This window comes from Ictidomys tridecemlineatus, chromosome 3 (genome assembly GCF_052094955.1).
Source record: "Ictidomys tridecemlineatus isolate mIctTri1 chromosome 3, mIctTri1.hap1, whole genome shotgun sequence".
Taxonomy (NCBI): domain Eukaryota; kingdom Metazoa; phylum Chordata; class Mammalia; order Rodentia; family Sciuridae; genus Ictidomys; species Ictidomys tridecemlineatus.
Window position 1 is genome coordinate 192,082,069 of NC_135479.1, and position 14,015 is coordinate 192,096,083.

Here is a 14,015-nt window from a genome sequence, read left to right on the forward strand (position 1 = left end):
CTGCCAGGCAGGGAGGCCAACTGGGTTTGACTTTCTTTCAATTAGGAACTAAGCAAATGTACTCACAAGCTTAGTCCTTGAATGCATGACTGTGGTGTGTTGTACTCAAAAACTACAGACCATGAGAGGTTAATAGTTTGAAAGTCACTGAGTTAAAAAAAAATCTTCCTTAACGGAAGTACTTCTAGGAATATTTAATGTGTTTATGTGTGTTTTAAATTTCTCAGAACAAGATATAATCGAAAATGTCTCTAATGCTCTTTGGCAACAGAAAGTTATTTTTGTGAACTATCCATGGTGGAACACAATTTGGGAAATGTCAGTGTATTGACCAGAACTCTGAGCTAGGAATAAGAATGTCTTGGATACTCATTAGTTCTAAAGTCTGGACAAGCCATTTGATTTTCTGGCCTCTGTTAAAAATACTATTCCTGTTCATCTTGAGAATACCATTAGGGAGACCACAAAGTTTAGAGATTAAGACTTTCCATATCCAACATTAGGTGGTCATCACCAAGCAAAATGTGGATGTGTGTTGGATACTCAATAAAGGTTTAATCAAACAAATCAATAAAATAATATATTTATGTGCATAATATATATGCATACAATACTAGATAAAAAATAAAATAGGATCTTATAATATTAGAATGACTTTTTTTCCATGTAGAAACTTTAATGAAAATGCTTATAGCAGCATTATTTATAATACCAAAACCTTAGTGAAAAGAACAAAATTTTTTTGCTGAGTGATTAGTTATGGTATATTATGCCACAAAATACTATTCAGCAATAAATAGGAATGAATATATGATGCACACAACAATCTGAATGAATACACAGACATTTATGCTAGGTGAAATCTGTTAGAATGACTTTTCTTAATCTGAACATCATTTTTAAAGTTTTGTCTCTGCTATTATAATTTTGGGTAATGCAGAATTTTTTTCCTTCTAGGTAAAGAAACATGTAATTCTTTACCTAGAATTTTATAATTATACTTCTAGTGACTGACTGTTTATCAGCCAATAAAGCTCAAATCGCCCTTTCCTTCACATCCACTTGTTTAGTGTCTCTAATCCGAAGCAGATTCAAATCAGAAGGGACGAAGTCAGGTTACCTAGGATCCCAGAGAAATTTCTTTAAAGTGTGACATATTCCTTTGAATGATTTCTTTAAAATTGACCTTTCTCTTGAGGCATTTTCTAGAACAGTAGGATGTCTTATTGAAGCATGCCTGTTGAGAGTCTTTGAATGCTTTTCAACCACACAGCTGTGCAAGTCTACTTGGGCTTTTGACCAGAAAAAACATTATGATAATATTTTTAGTTCTCTCAGGAATATTTGATTTCAATCTCATGAATTATAATTTATTTGAAATAATGAAATAGAAATATATCTCTATAGTCAGATGTGAATTTGTGTTCTCCCTTTCACTTGTTTGTCTGTTCTTATGTAAGTTATTAGTGAGGTGCAACCTGTGGATATAACGGACATGCAGTTGAATTTATTCCTGGATTTATACCTGGAATAAAATATGTTGCCCACACAAACATGATCCTGAATTGGTAAAAGATTTAGTCAATGGTTGAGTTACAATCAGAGTTTTCAGAAATGTCACTCAGGCAGTTTTAACTCTTGCTAAAATGATGTTCCTTTTTGAAAAAATTCTGATTGGCTCAAACATCATGTTCAAAATGTGGGACCTCATGGATCTTACTTTTTAATAACTTTTTTCCAAATTGAAATGAGTCAAGATGAGTGATATTATTTGAGAGACCAGACAGTGCCCATAATACACACATGTGTGCTCTCTAAGTAGCTAGTGAGAACAGAAAGGACAGAGAGGGCGAATTGAACTTTATTGGCTGATCCATAGAGCCATTCTTACATACATTTCCTCCATTGCCAACAGCTCAGATACAAACCATGATATGGATATCGCCAGTTAGAGATTTGATAAATGCACCACATCAATGCTTCACTTCCCTTCCTTCCTCCACTCCTACCCTTCCTCCAAGAGTATATCAGAGCTTATTATCAAGATATTATAAGATGAAGTGTGGGCAAGTTAAAAGTCCCTTCCCTGTCTCATTGTTCCTTATTCCATAGCATCCTGATATTTTTCAATAAAGCTTTCAATGATTTTAATAATTTAGTGTTTCAACTCCAGGAAGAATGTTAGGGAATTTATAAAACAAGTGTTCAGCATAATCATAGGATTTTCTTTGACTATTTCAACGTGTATAAGTATAGAAGTAACAAACTAGAATTGTGTGCTCATTTTAAAGCATTCAGAAAAAAAGAAAAGACAAAATTTTCTCCATATAGAGATATCATGTTTTAAAAGAAAGCACAATCTGATTAAGTTGCTGTTAATTCCACCACCACTTCTTTCCTTCCCAGTATCACAATATTTTTTTTCTGTACATTACTATAGGTATTTGAAATTTGCTGTGTTCTTTGCTTTTATTTTCAGCTTAGAGAACTATGAACTTGCATTATGCAATATATACAATGATGAAAACATTATTTCAGGGCTTTAGTTCTTCTCTTTAGTTTGTAGATATATACATACCTGTAATATATATGTGTACAGCTGGCCCTCTGCCTCTATGGGTTCAGCATCAATGAATTAAAAAAAAAACAAACTGTGCCTTAAAAATTTGAAAAAAAAAACCCAGTAAACAATAAAATAATGTAGATAAAAGCAATACAGTTTAATAGCTACTTAATTCCATTTATATAATATTAGGTACTATAAATAACCTAGAGATGACTTGAGCTATACAGGGTGATGTGCGAATGCTTTATGCAGATACCATGCCATACTATATTATAAGGGACTTAGCCATACGTGAATTTGGGAATCTATGAGGGGTCCTGGAACAATCCTTGAAGACACTGAGGGACAACTCTGTGTGTGAGTTGGGGGTGTGTTTGTGTGTGTGTGTATTCTAGGTTAATTCTACCCTTGTCATCCTTTAATGAGATGATGTTTTATACCAAGACAACTATACCACTCTCTCACTGTCTGTATCCTCAATTTTACTCCAGTCTGGCCTGCATATCCCTCAGGCAAATATTTCTAAATCACAAGTTTCATTGCTTAATTACCTGATGAAGAATTTTCAAAGGACTCTCATTTTCTATCACTGCCTATTCGCATACCTGACTTCAAGTTTTTGTATAAATAATGTAGCCACAATGTGTTTCATTCTTTTTGAATAAACAGACTCTTTCTAAAAGGATGATTCTTTCCCTGCCTTTTCCTTTTTATGTCACACTTATTTCAAATTCCGTGATTTTGCTTTTATTACCATCCTTACATTAGAGGCTTTTCTTTTTGCTTTTTGAATTATTAAAATAAAATTATTATTAATGACTCACCTTGCCATGAAAGCTTCTCCAAATATTCTGGAAATTGGAAAAAGTATCTCCCTGTATAGAGTAAATAACTTGTAGTAGTCACTTCATTATTGGATAAGAGTGTCATGAATATTACTTTTCTCTTTCTAGATGCTTGGTAACCCCTTGGTGGGAGCATGTCTAGCTAATAATTTTGTTGGTTTGGGTACTTATTATAGGCTACACAACCAGAAGGATTCTAATGGTTTGGATATGAGATGTCCCCAAAAAGCTCATGAGTGAGACAATGAAGGAATGTTCACAAGTGAAATGATTAGATTATGAGAGCCTTTGATGAATAATAATTTGAAAGGATTACTGTTGGGGGTGATACCTGTAAGCAGGTTGGGCATGGTTGGAGTAAGTAGGTCAGAGGGTGTATGCTTTGAGGGTTATATTTTGTCACTGGGACATTGCTTTTTCTCTCTGTTTCCTGGCTGTCAAAATCTAAGCAGCTTTCCTCCACCAGTCTCTTCTTCCACCGTGTTCTGCCTCACCTTAGACCCAGTCAGTGCAATGCAGTCAGCTGATCATTGGCTGCACCTCTGAAACTGTCAGTCAAAATAAACCTTTCCTCCTCTAAGTTGTTTTGTCAGATATTTTCATCACAGCAATGAAAACTTGACTAAATTTAGGACCTCTTTATATACTTTGTTTTAGCAAATATCTGACTTGGACAGAAAACCAGATAGAATCAGTTTCTCTCTTTTTTTTCTATGTCTTTTCCCCTCCCCCTTCCTTTCCTCGTCCCTCCCCTCCCTGTTTCTCACATATTTTCTCTTCATCACACTTTCTCTGTTAATGAATTCCACAAATTTTGAGATCAGGCATATAAAAGCTACTCTTGTGATTTCAGACTATTTACTAACTAGTTAATTAAGCCCTATAATCCTCATCTTCCTTTTATAGTTACAGGAATAGAACTTAGCTCATGATTTATGTAAGGCAAAAATAATGTAATATATGTGAAACCATTAGTACTATTCCTGGTATAGAGTTAGTATTTAATAGTGTTTTTTCCAATTAAGGAGAGAGAATCAGTCTAATGATTATGAGAACAAATCTGGAGAAACTTTCAAACCTGTATTCAAATTCTATAATTTTTTAATTTGCTAGAGTCTCAATTTCTCTGTTCCTTATTTTTTCTCATTTCCATAATTCTTAATTTTTATTTTGTTTAAGACATTGGGCAGATTGAATAATAAGGATGTGATCAATATGTCAATAAGCATGAAGCGCATGCACTGTGATCACGGAATAAAGTGTGATGGGATATTGAAACAGATATAACCTGCTGTCCCTGGAGGGGACCCTCAGGCAGCTTCCCTTACTTTTCTTTTCATTAGCAGGTAAAAAGAGATCCAGGTATTACTTTAAATTGAAAAAACGTGCTCAACCCAGTCTACAGACTGTTTAGTTTTATATAAAACTGGAAACTCCAAAGCTGATTGAACATGTAACTCAACCCCTCAAGCAGCTGGCACCTCTTTCAGACTGGAATTTACAATAGTGTAACAGCTACCCTCTGTCCCCATAGCAGCTCCCCATTTCACCCATTCCTCAGTCGCAATTCAGGATCAAAGTTGGACAGAGTGAGGAGAGGGAATTCCTAGGTGGCTTCATGTTTTCTGGTTCTCTAAGAATGTTGAAGGTTTGGGAAGAGCCATACAGACAATAATGATGACATCATGGTTTCTGCTGTACACTAAATATTAATACAAATTCCACATTATGTTTTAAAGCTTAATTCCACATTTGATGATATTTGGAGGTGGAGACTTTAGGATGTTTTTAGGTTCAGATGACATTACAAGGGTATAGCTTTCATAGCCAGATTAGGGCCCACATAAAGAAATAAGAAGCCCATAGCTCTCTCTCCACCATATAAGGAGTAAGTGTGAGGATGGCCATCTGCAAATTGGAAAGCAGAGAATCTGACCTTACTGGAACCCAGGTCTTAGATCAGGACTTGAGAAGCTTCCAGAACTATGTGAAATAAATGTTTGTTGTTGAAGCCATCCTGTCTATAGTTATTTGTGATGGTTGCCCAAATTGACTAAGATGACCGCTTGAGGGGGTCCCTTGAATATTCTCTTTAGCTATTAACTCATGATTCTCTTGTTCCTAGATAATTCATCTCTGTTCCAGGGTCTTAAGAGTCTGGCCTCAGCTCTCATTTACAAGATGAATATCCTTCCTCTGGAGTCTCTTCATGTCCCCAGATTCTATCTTCCGTATCCCAAAGGTAGTTCCATACCAAGGCTGTCTTCCTGATGGTCCATAGCCAATTCTAATCCATTATCATTAGATCATTTCCCTTTGATTCCCCCATTCTATCCCCAGTCTTCCCTTCAACATTTTCCAAGTATAAGATGGATCTACGTCACAGTCCATTGTTGCTTTCTCAGCTATAAATCAAGTATAAATCATTTGTGTCCTTATCTTCCATTAAAAAAAAAGGACAGTCTGTAAGGCATCTTCATAAATCTTTTCTAATTCTTTTTTTCTTTTTTTATTTCTCAAGGTGGCTGAGAGATCCAGGACATTGAACAATTTCTCACATCCACTTCCAGTAGAGCCCTTCATGTGGGATGGGTAGGCTGCTTCATGCTCACTTTGACATCCTGACATCTGCCTTGATTGTACCTACATCAAAACTGGGGAGAAAGGTCCCATTCTCAAATCCAGTTATTATTTACAAAGGATTACAGCAAGTCTCGGCAAGAGGACTATCTACAAAATTTGCTGAGCCAAGTACAAAGTGAATATTTGGATCCTCTGGTCACAGATTATTAAAAACTTACAGATGATGATTAGAGTACTAAACTGCACCATCTCAGTGCAAGGTCCTCTGAAATGGCACAGGTTAGATGACCTTAGACGCAGCCCTAGGAAACAGTCATTTTGCCAGTTCTTTGGTTTCAGATATACCTGCATGATCTTTGGAATATTGAGATGCTTTCTAATAAGCCATTACCAAAACCCCCACATGGCACATTTGAGTATGATTTAGAACTGATTTCATGCTGAAACAAAAACCAGTCAGTTTAGATCAGAGCAGACATTCTCAAAATTCACAGGCTGCTGCCCTGATAAAGGAACAAATTTTCATTAATGTCTTAATTTATTTTTCTCAATTCCAATTGAGGATATCTTGATTCTCAAGCAGAAATGTATTTCTTAAAGCATATAAAACACTACAAGCCACACCACTGGCCTCTTTGTTTTAGCTTTGAAAAAATAACAACAGAACAATGAGACCAAAAAAAAAAAAAAACATAAAGTTCTATAGTGGGGAATAGGGAGGATGAAAGTACAATGTGCTATCCATCAAATATCTAACGTGTGTCATTATTTCCATTAAGGTATTTTGTATTGAGAGCGAATAAGACATTTCTTAGGAGGGGGAGGGGGCCTTTCTAATTCAATGGCATAGAAGCCAACATCCCCGAGGTAAGTTCAGCGGGAGCTCAGAGAGTCGGTGCTGAGCAGCAGACACTGCAGATACCATCCATCTCTCTGACACACGCAGGGCCTCATTGTGCGGCTGCCAGACGCAGTCGGCTGAGATGAGAATGTCACAGAATACAGAAAAGGAAGCAATGCTGCTGGGCTCATTATTGCTCTTATCTATGAATAGCCCCCATATAGCAGCTCGGGGGAACATTATTCTGAGATGAAGAGATGGCGATTCTGTCCGTAGCCATCACAATCAACGCAGGCAGTCAAGGAGTTAAGTGAAGGAAGTACAAGGGAACACAGAAATTCTACTTGTTAGTCAGGGAACAAGAGGACCATATCTCTTTCAGAGCAATACTCTTGGTACAGATGCTGAGTCATCATTTCAGCCTCTCTCAATACTGATGATATTCCACCTTCTCCCATTCCTCAAATTCTCAACCAAGATGACAAAGAGTGCCCGATAGAGACGGCATCATTGGGAAAGACCATCAAAATGGTGTGTGTGTGTGTGTGTGTGTGTGTGTGTGTGTGTGTGTGTGTGTGTGTAAAGGTGGACCGAGTGCTGGATGAGAAACACCCGGTCAGTTTCATGCCTGAGGCTTCCTTACTGAAAAAGAAAACAACAAAGAACAAAATATCCAAGTAATCTGGAACAGGCAGAACCAACAAGAACAAATGGTTTTGTGTAGCTATAAACATAGCAAAACAGAATATTATATGGTCATTTAAGGCTCTATGATGAGGAGAAGGTTTAGGCCAGTCTCAAATGAGAAGCATTTGTGCCTGGGCAAAACTATACTGTACCACACTTCACTGCCACATAGGAAAGTTGTATGATTTACTGTTGTGCTTTGGATGTGTGACTTGACCTGCGCCCTCAACAGCTGTATAATAATGATCCTTCTTAAAAGGATATCATACTCTACAAGGATTCACATCTTCCCTACCTATTCCCTGCCTGTTACTTTAAACAGACTTCTTGAAGGGAAGAAGACAATTAGTGCAAAATCTATCAGAAGGCGTCTCAACCTGTCCTCCAGTCTCCAGCTAGCAACTCTCTGGAAGGAGGCCATGTAACTCTCATTATTTGTTAGGCCATGGCCTATTTTTCCAGGCTGTTGTATAAGGCAAATCCATTGCCTCATTTCTCATAGCCTCTCTACAAAAGAAAAAAGCAGACGGATCTTCCCAAACTCAGACAGAATACTGTGCACAGCCAAGTGGGCTGAAAAAGCATGCTGCCAAATTGGCCAGCACTGCTCCATGTATCGCTCTCTTCCCAGAGTCTCAGCAACAACAACAAAGAGGCTGACCCTCAATAAATTCAAGAAAGGGCTCATCTGCTTCCACTTAGGTAGAATAATGACTTTAAACAGCAAGCAAGAGATGTTTCCATCAAGCCTGTCCTCCTCAGAAATATCACAGGGACATTTGGTGACCAACTTAAAAAAAAATAAAAATAAATCAGAGCCAGAAAAACTTCATGTCAGATAAATACTGATATGACCCAAATCAGCACCCTGTTCAGGACAAGTCAGTTACACACACAGAAGGATCCTAGGTCATGTTCTGCCGCTACAGAAAAATTCCTCAGGAGCACAGTATGCTTATTTTCCTAATAAATAATTAATAATAGCTCTCTTTATGGAGTGTTCACAGGTTTCTGGAACTGGGATAAGTCTTTTATGCGGCTTCTCTAATTCTCTCTACAACCCTGAAATTATTCTCACTTTACAGATGAGAATACTGAAGTTCGGAGAAGTTCAGACAGTTGCTCCAGCTCACAGGGGTAGATGATAGAGTCTGAACTACATCTCAGAGATGCTGATTCAAATGTCTCCTATGGTAACCTTACTTTTGACATGAACAATTACAGGTTTTTACATCCTCATTGTTTTTATCAGTACTGGTGATGTGTGAACTTTCATGATATGATACTGATATAACTTTTACCCTCAGAAAATTAAAAAAAATATTTTGAGATTATCAATATTAAGGGACAAAATGGAATAGGATGACCCTTCTTCTGTCATTTCTCCTGTCCTAATGGTACTTGTCTTTTCTAGTATTGATACCCTGCACGTTTGTGGGATCACCCCACTCGTTGTGCCCATGCAACACAATGTAATGGCTGACTCCCATCTGCTCTCTTTTCTCATAGACCTATTGGAACAAGCCATTCAGACTGTAGGGACCATGTTCCCAGTGGCTGCAAGGCTTCTGGTGGTGGTCAGGAGACTGGAAACTGTACAGCCTCAAAACACTCCATCAAGCCATTCAGCCAGTGGCATTTCACATAATGCTACATGATTAAAGACCATGAAGGTTAAACATTTAACCAGACACATATGTCTAGCAATGGTCTTTTGAAAACCTCCATTCTGAGGAACCATCTGGACATTCCAGGTGATCTCCATGCCTACTGATGGGAGTTTACTCCATCATACATAATAGTTTGGGCAATCCAGCAGAGAGTGTATTTGATGGCCCCTTTGTTTTAGATTCTTTAAGAAGAGAGCCAAAGATTGACTTCACTTTCATCAAAAGAATATCAAGTTACACATAAATAAGAATGCCCTTGCTCATAAAGAGTGTTAGGATTTAGAACGTGTTCCTGAGCAGTGTGAGGATTCAGATTCCAATTGAGACTCTGAAGACTAAAACAGAGGACCAAACGGGGATGCTGAAATTATAGACAAGATAAATTCCAGCTGGACTACAGAAAGAACTTTCTAGTGGAAAGGTTAATAGAAGATCTGAATGGATTCTCTGAATTTCAGAAACTGAGATATTCATGAAATCAGAGTCATATAAGATAAAATTATCTAAAGTAAATGGAAACATCTTCAGGACATTTAATAAAAATCACTTCAGTAGAACATACAGAACACCACAAATACGCATATGTATGTATGTGCGTGTGTATTAACTACACAAAGTTGTGAATGTAGAAGTAAAATACACTACTATAAAGATGATCTTATTACATTATCTCAATAAACATTGCACTAATATCAGCGCTTTCTCAGCCTCCCTTCTAGGAAGTAATTTTTCAACAATTAATGTTTTGCTCTGTAGCATAAGATCTTCCGAAGAATGTTTAATTTGATTGGAAACTATTTAAGATACAAAATGGATACTTATAAAAATGACCCTGCAATCTAAAACTTTACAGTGAACTACAACATTCTGTGACTTAATACCTGAAATCTGAATACTTCAAGTTAAACTCTGGAGACCCAGTGTCATTTTGTGATGTACGGTTTTGCAGAGTTGAATATAAAGGTTTGTATGGAGAAAGGAGTCACTTAAGTGTTTGCTCAATAAACATATCAGCATGTTTCAATTGAATTCAGCCAAGAGTTTTCATTCTTTCATATTTTGACATTATCATTTAAGCAGTGTTTCTCATGAAGCCTCTGAAGGATTCTTTACATAATTTGGTAATGTTGTACTCCATATTAGGAGTCATGAATTTGAGGTTTCTTGAACCAACACAAATTTAGCCTTTGTGAAAGTGTAGGGCCTGATATTAATTTTGTAATAAAAGAAGAAAAATTTAGGATTGAAGAGTGTAATCTTGTCAGAAATTTTGATATTCTATTAAAAATATATATCACAGTCAGTCACAGTGGCATATGCCTATAATCCAGTGGCTTGAGAGGCTGATACAGGAGGATTGCAAATTCAAGGCCAGACTGAGCAAATTAGTGAAATTCAAAGCAACTAAGTGAGATCCTGTCTCAAAATAAAAAATAAAAAGGGCTGGGGATGTAACTTTGTGCCAAATTGCCCCTGGGTTCAATCTCCCATACCAAAAAAAAAAAAAATTCATATCTTTACTATCTGCTAGCAATTACTAGAATCTAACTCCTCCTGATTCTAGAACAATAACTAAACAACATGCTACCCTGTCAATTTCTGGTAAAATTTGCTTTTCTTCATATGGTCCTCTGCTTGAATTGCTTAGGTTTTTTTTTTTTTTAATTGAGAACAAAAGTCTTCTCTAGTTTAAGTTGTCTTTGAATATTACATTCTACATATTTAAAATTTTTTGGTTTTCCAAGCTATGGTTTTATTTACTTGTAAAAGGAGTTAACCTAATCCTGATAAGACACACAGATTCACACACACACACACACACACACACACACACACGAAGAGAGGAGAGAGAGAGAGAGAGAGAGAGAGAGAGAGAGAGAGAGAGAGAGAGAGAGAGAGAGAGAGAGAGAAGCTCACATTCACATTCATAGATCAGGATCCTGAAATGACCGATCTCAACTGCTTTGTGCCCACTCTTGGTCATTTTTCTAAGTGCTGTTGGCTATTGGTTTCACCAACATCTCCACATAGTCTTATTCTGCTGGTTTGGCCAAGAAGCCTCTGCTCTTCATCTTGATTCCCTCTGCTTCCATTTCATTATACAATGTTCAGAGAAAGCGTGGGCTACGTTAAGTTAAAAAAAGATAAAAGCCAGATCAAAACCCTCTCAGTGTTGCCCCTGCTGAGAAGTAGGACCCAGACCCAGGGGTATTTGATATGCCAGAACCTGTTCCAAGGATAGTTTCAAGCTTTTGGGTTTCTGAAGTTATTGAAAAAGTTTACTCAAAAGTGACAAAATATAAAAGCAATGTTAGTGCACTTTATGGATTTTTTATTTTAAGAAGAAAATAGTCATCAATATTTACTTTTTGTGTGATTTTTTTAATCTTTATTTATTTTTATGTGGTGCTGAGGATCGAACCCAGCATCTCACTCATATGAGGCAAGTGCTCTATCAATGAGCTACAGCCCCAGCCCTGGTTTTCTTTATACAAGGTAGCAACATGGTTTAATGCATTTCATTTTGCTTGTTTCTTCTATTATTATTTTCTTTCTTTCATTATATATTAGAGAAATAGGATCAAATTATTTGGAGAATTTTTTTCCCCTATGTTTAATATCAGATAACATTGAAGATATGCCCTGGTCATTATTTAGTGACCCAAAGGATGTTGCCAACATAGTCATTTTCCCAATTCATTTCTTTGTTTTTAAAGTAAAAGGGCACTATATTTTGGTATTTCAAAAAATGACATGGAGTAGGACTCAAAATGGTTAATTTCATTGAAATATCTAAGCCCAATGCTAGTAGATCTTACAAAAAAATGGGTGGCTTATACAGATACACAGATAATGGTTTAGTAATGCGTGTTATCTACTTCAAAGTTGGTACACTTGCATAGGCAATGGCTCAAAGCTATCAGCCAAACTGAAAGTGTAGTGGTGTAAAAAGTGCTGAATGCTTCCATTATGCATTATTTTAGCCAGGGTAATGAATATTGTATGATCCCTTAATGTCGAGGTGGTTTTGTCCTATTTTGGTGCCTATTATTCTTAAAGGAACCTTAAGTAATGTAATGGAGCTAAGCTTAAATGCCATTTTGCTGTTAGGTCATTATTTTTCCTTTTTTGCCTGCACTTCAGATTATATAAAATCCTACAGAGGCAAGAAGACACTTTAAAGACACAATGCAAGCAATGTTAATTTTAAAGTGAATCCCTGAATCCTTCCTGGGAGAATCACTAAGCATTTTCACTCACGATTTCTAATTATATTTTTGAGGTGCCTCAAAAATTGCCACATACTTGATTTCTGGAAAAGGCACCATGAATAAGCTGTTGTCATGATTTTTTATGAGGAAATTATGGATCATAAAATCAGGTGACTTGCTTGGAAATATATATATGTATATATATATATATATATATGTGTGTGTGTGTATATATACATTGTACCATTTATTTGAAGGAATTGAACATTTTGTTATCTATAGAGGATTCCTATAACCTATTGCCTGGGGATATCAAGGAATGACTGTATATAAAGAAGAGAAAGGAATTAAACACTGGGTACCTATTATGTGGCAGGACTTGATGAAAATGTTTTATAAATGACATATCATACTGATTGGCCATGTGATCCTTTCCAAGTAGTGTACTCCAAGAAACTGCAAACTGAATATGAAGAAACCTATATCCATTATTGGCCATGTGATCCTTTCCAAGTAGTGTACTCCAAGAAAATTCAAAGCTGCTGCTACCATAAAAACTGCTTCCCAGAATACCTCATATACTCAGCTACCTTCCCTACTAATCAGACCAAAGCATTAAAGTGACAACTGCTTTTACTTGTTTCTGTGACAGGCCAGAGCACTGCCACAGCTTTCAGCGGCTGCTCAAATGATGTTCATATTAGTCTATTATTTTTTTAAAATACTTACTTTTTAGTTGTAGTTGGACACAATACCTTTATTTTATTTATTTATTTTTATGTGGTGCCGAGGATCGAACCCAGGGCCTCGCTCATGGGAGGCGAGCTCTCTGTCGCTGAGCCACAACCCCAGCCCTAGTCTATTATTGCCTTCACCAATTTTTATTAACATTTTGCAATAATGGTGATATTTATTCAGGAGTTTCAATTGTAAGAATCGTGATTTTGTTAGAGTCTGTATAGTCCTTCTTGCTAAGAGTTGAAACCTTTCCTCACCTGGTGGTATGAATGATCACCTGTGCTGACCACCTGACTTGTTACACTCTCTGGTCTACTTATTCACTGTCTCCAGGACCAATCCTTATTTGTCCAGATGCAGATAAGTGGCTACCTATATTTTATAGACAAAAATTAATGTAATTTTTAAAAATAGTACCATTATGTATAATTTTAAAATTCTCACTGATTTTGAAATTAAGGAAATAGGTAAACATCTCATTATAGTAATTTTTTCTTTTTATACTGTTTTATATGCTTTATGTAAACCCTATCATTCATTATTTGACTATTGAATCAATACTTTTATTTATTTATTTATTTACTTTCAAATAAAATTTGATACTCAATTTATCAACTTTAAATTTCTAATTTATTTTAGGCTGGTTTCTTTTCTAATCCTAATTTTTTTTTTAAATCCTTCTCTTTCAGGGGAATGTTGTACAATGGACCCATGTGTTGGTATTAAACAGATAGGTGGATAATTCTACAAGCAGGATAGTTTATTTTAAGGTGACTTTTTTTTAAAGTCATGAACTTCTCTTTCTCTAATCATTTTTTTCTAAAGATATTTTAAAATATTTCATTCCCGTTATTTTTTAATCTCAATGATGCT

General features: G+C 36.2%; 1 long non-coding RNA gene across 1 annotated transcript; it reads left to right on the plus strand.

The window, feature by feature from the left end:
* The first annotated feature begins 4,608 nt into the window (after positions 1 to 4,608).
* Positions 4,609 to 10,221, plus strand: LOC120890362 (uncharacterized). Its single transcript, XR_005734548.2, has 2 exons — positions 4,609 to 5,653; positions 5,933 to 10,221. It is a non-coding gene; the product is annotated as an uncharacterized LOC120890362 (long non-coding RNA).
* Positions 10,222 to 14,015: the final 3,794 nt, after the last annotated feature.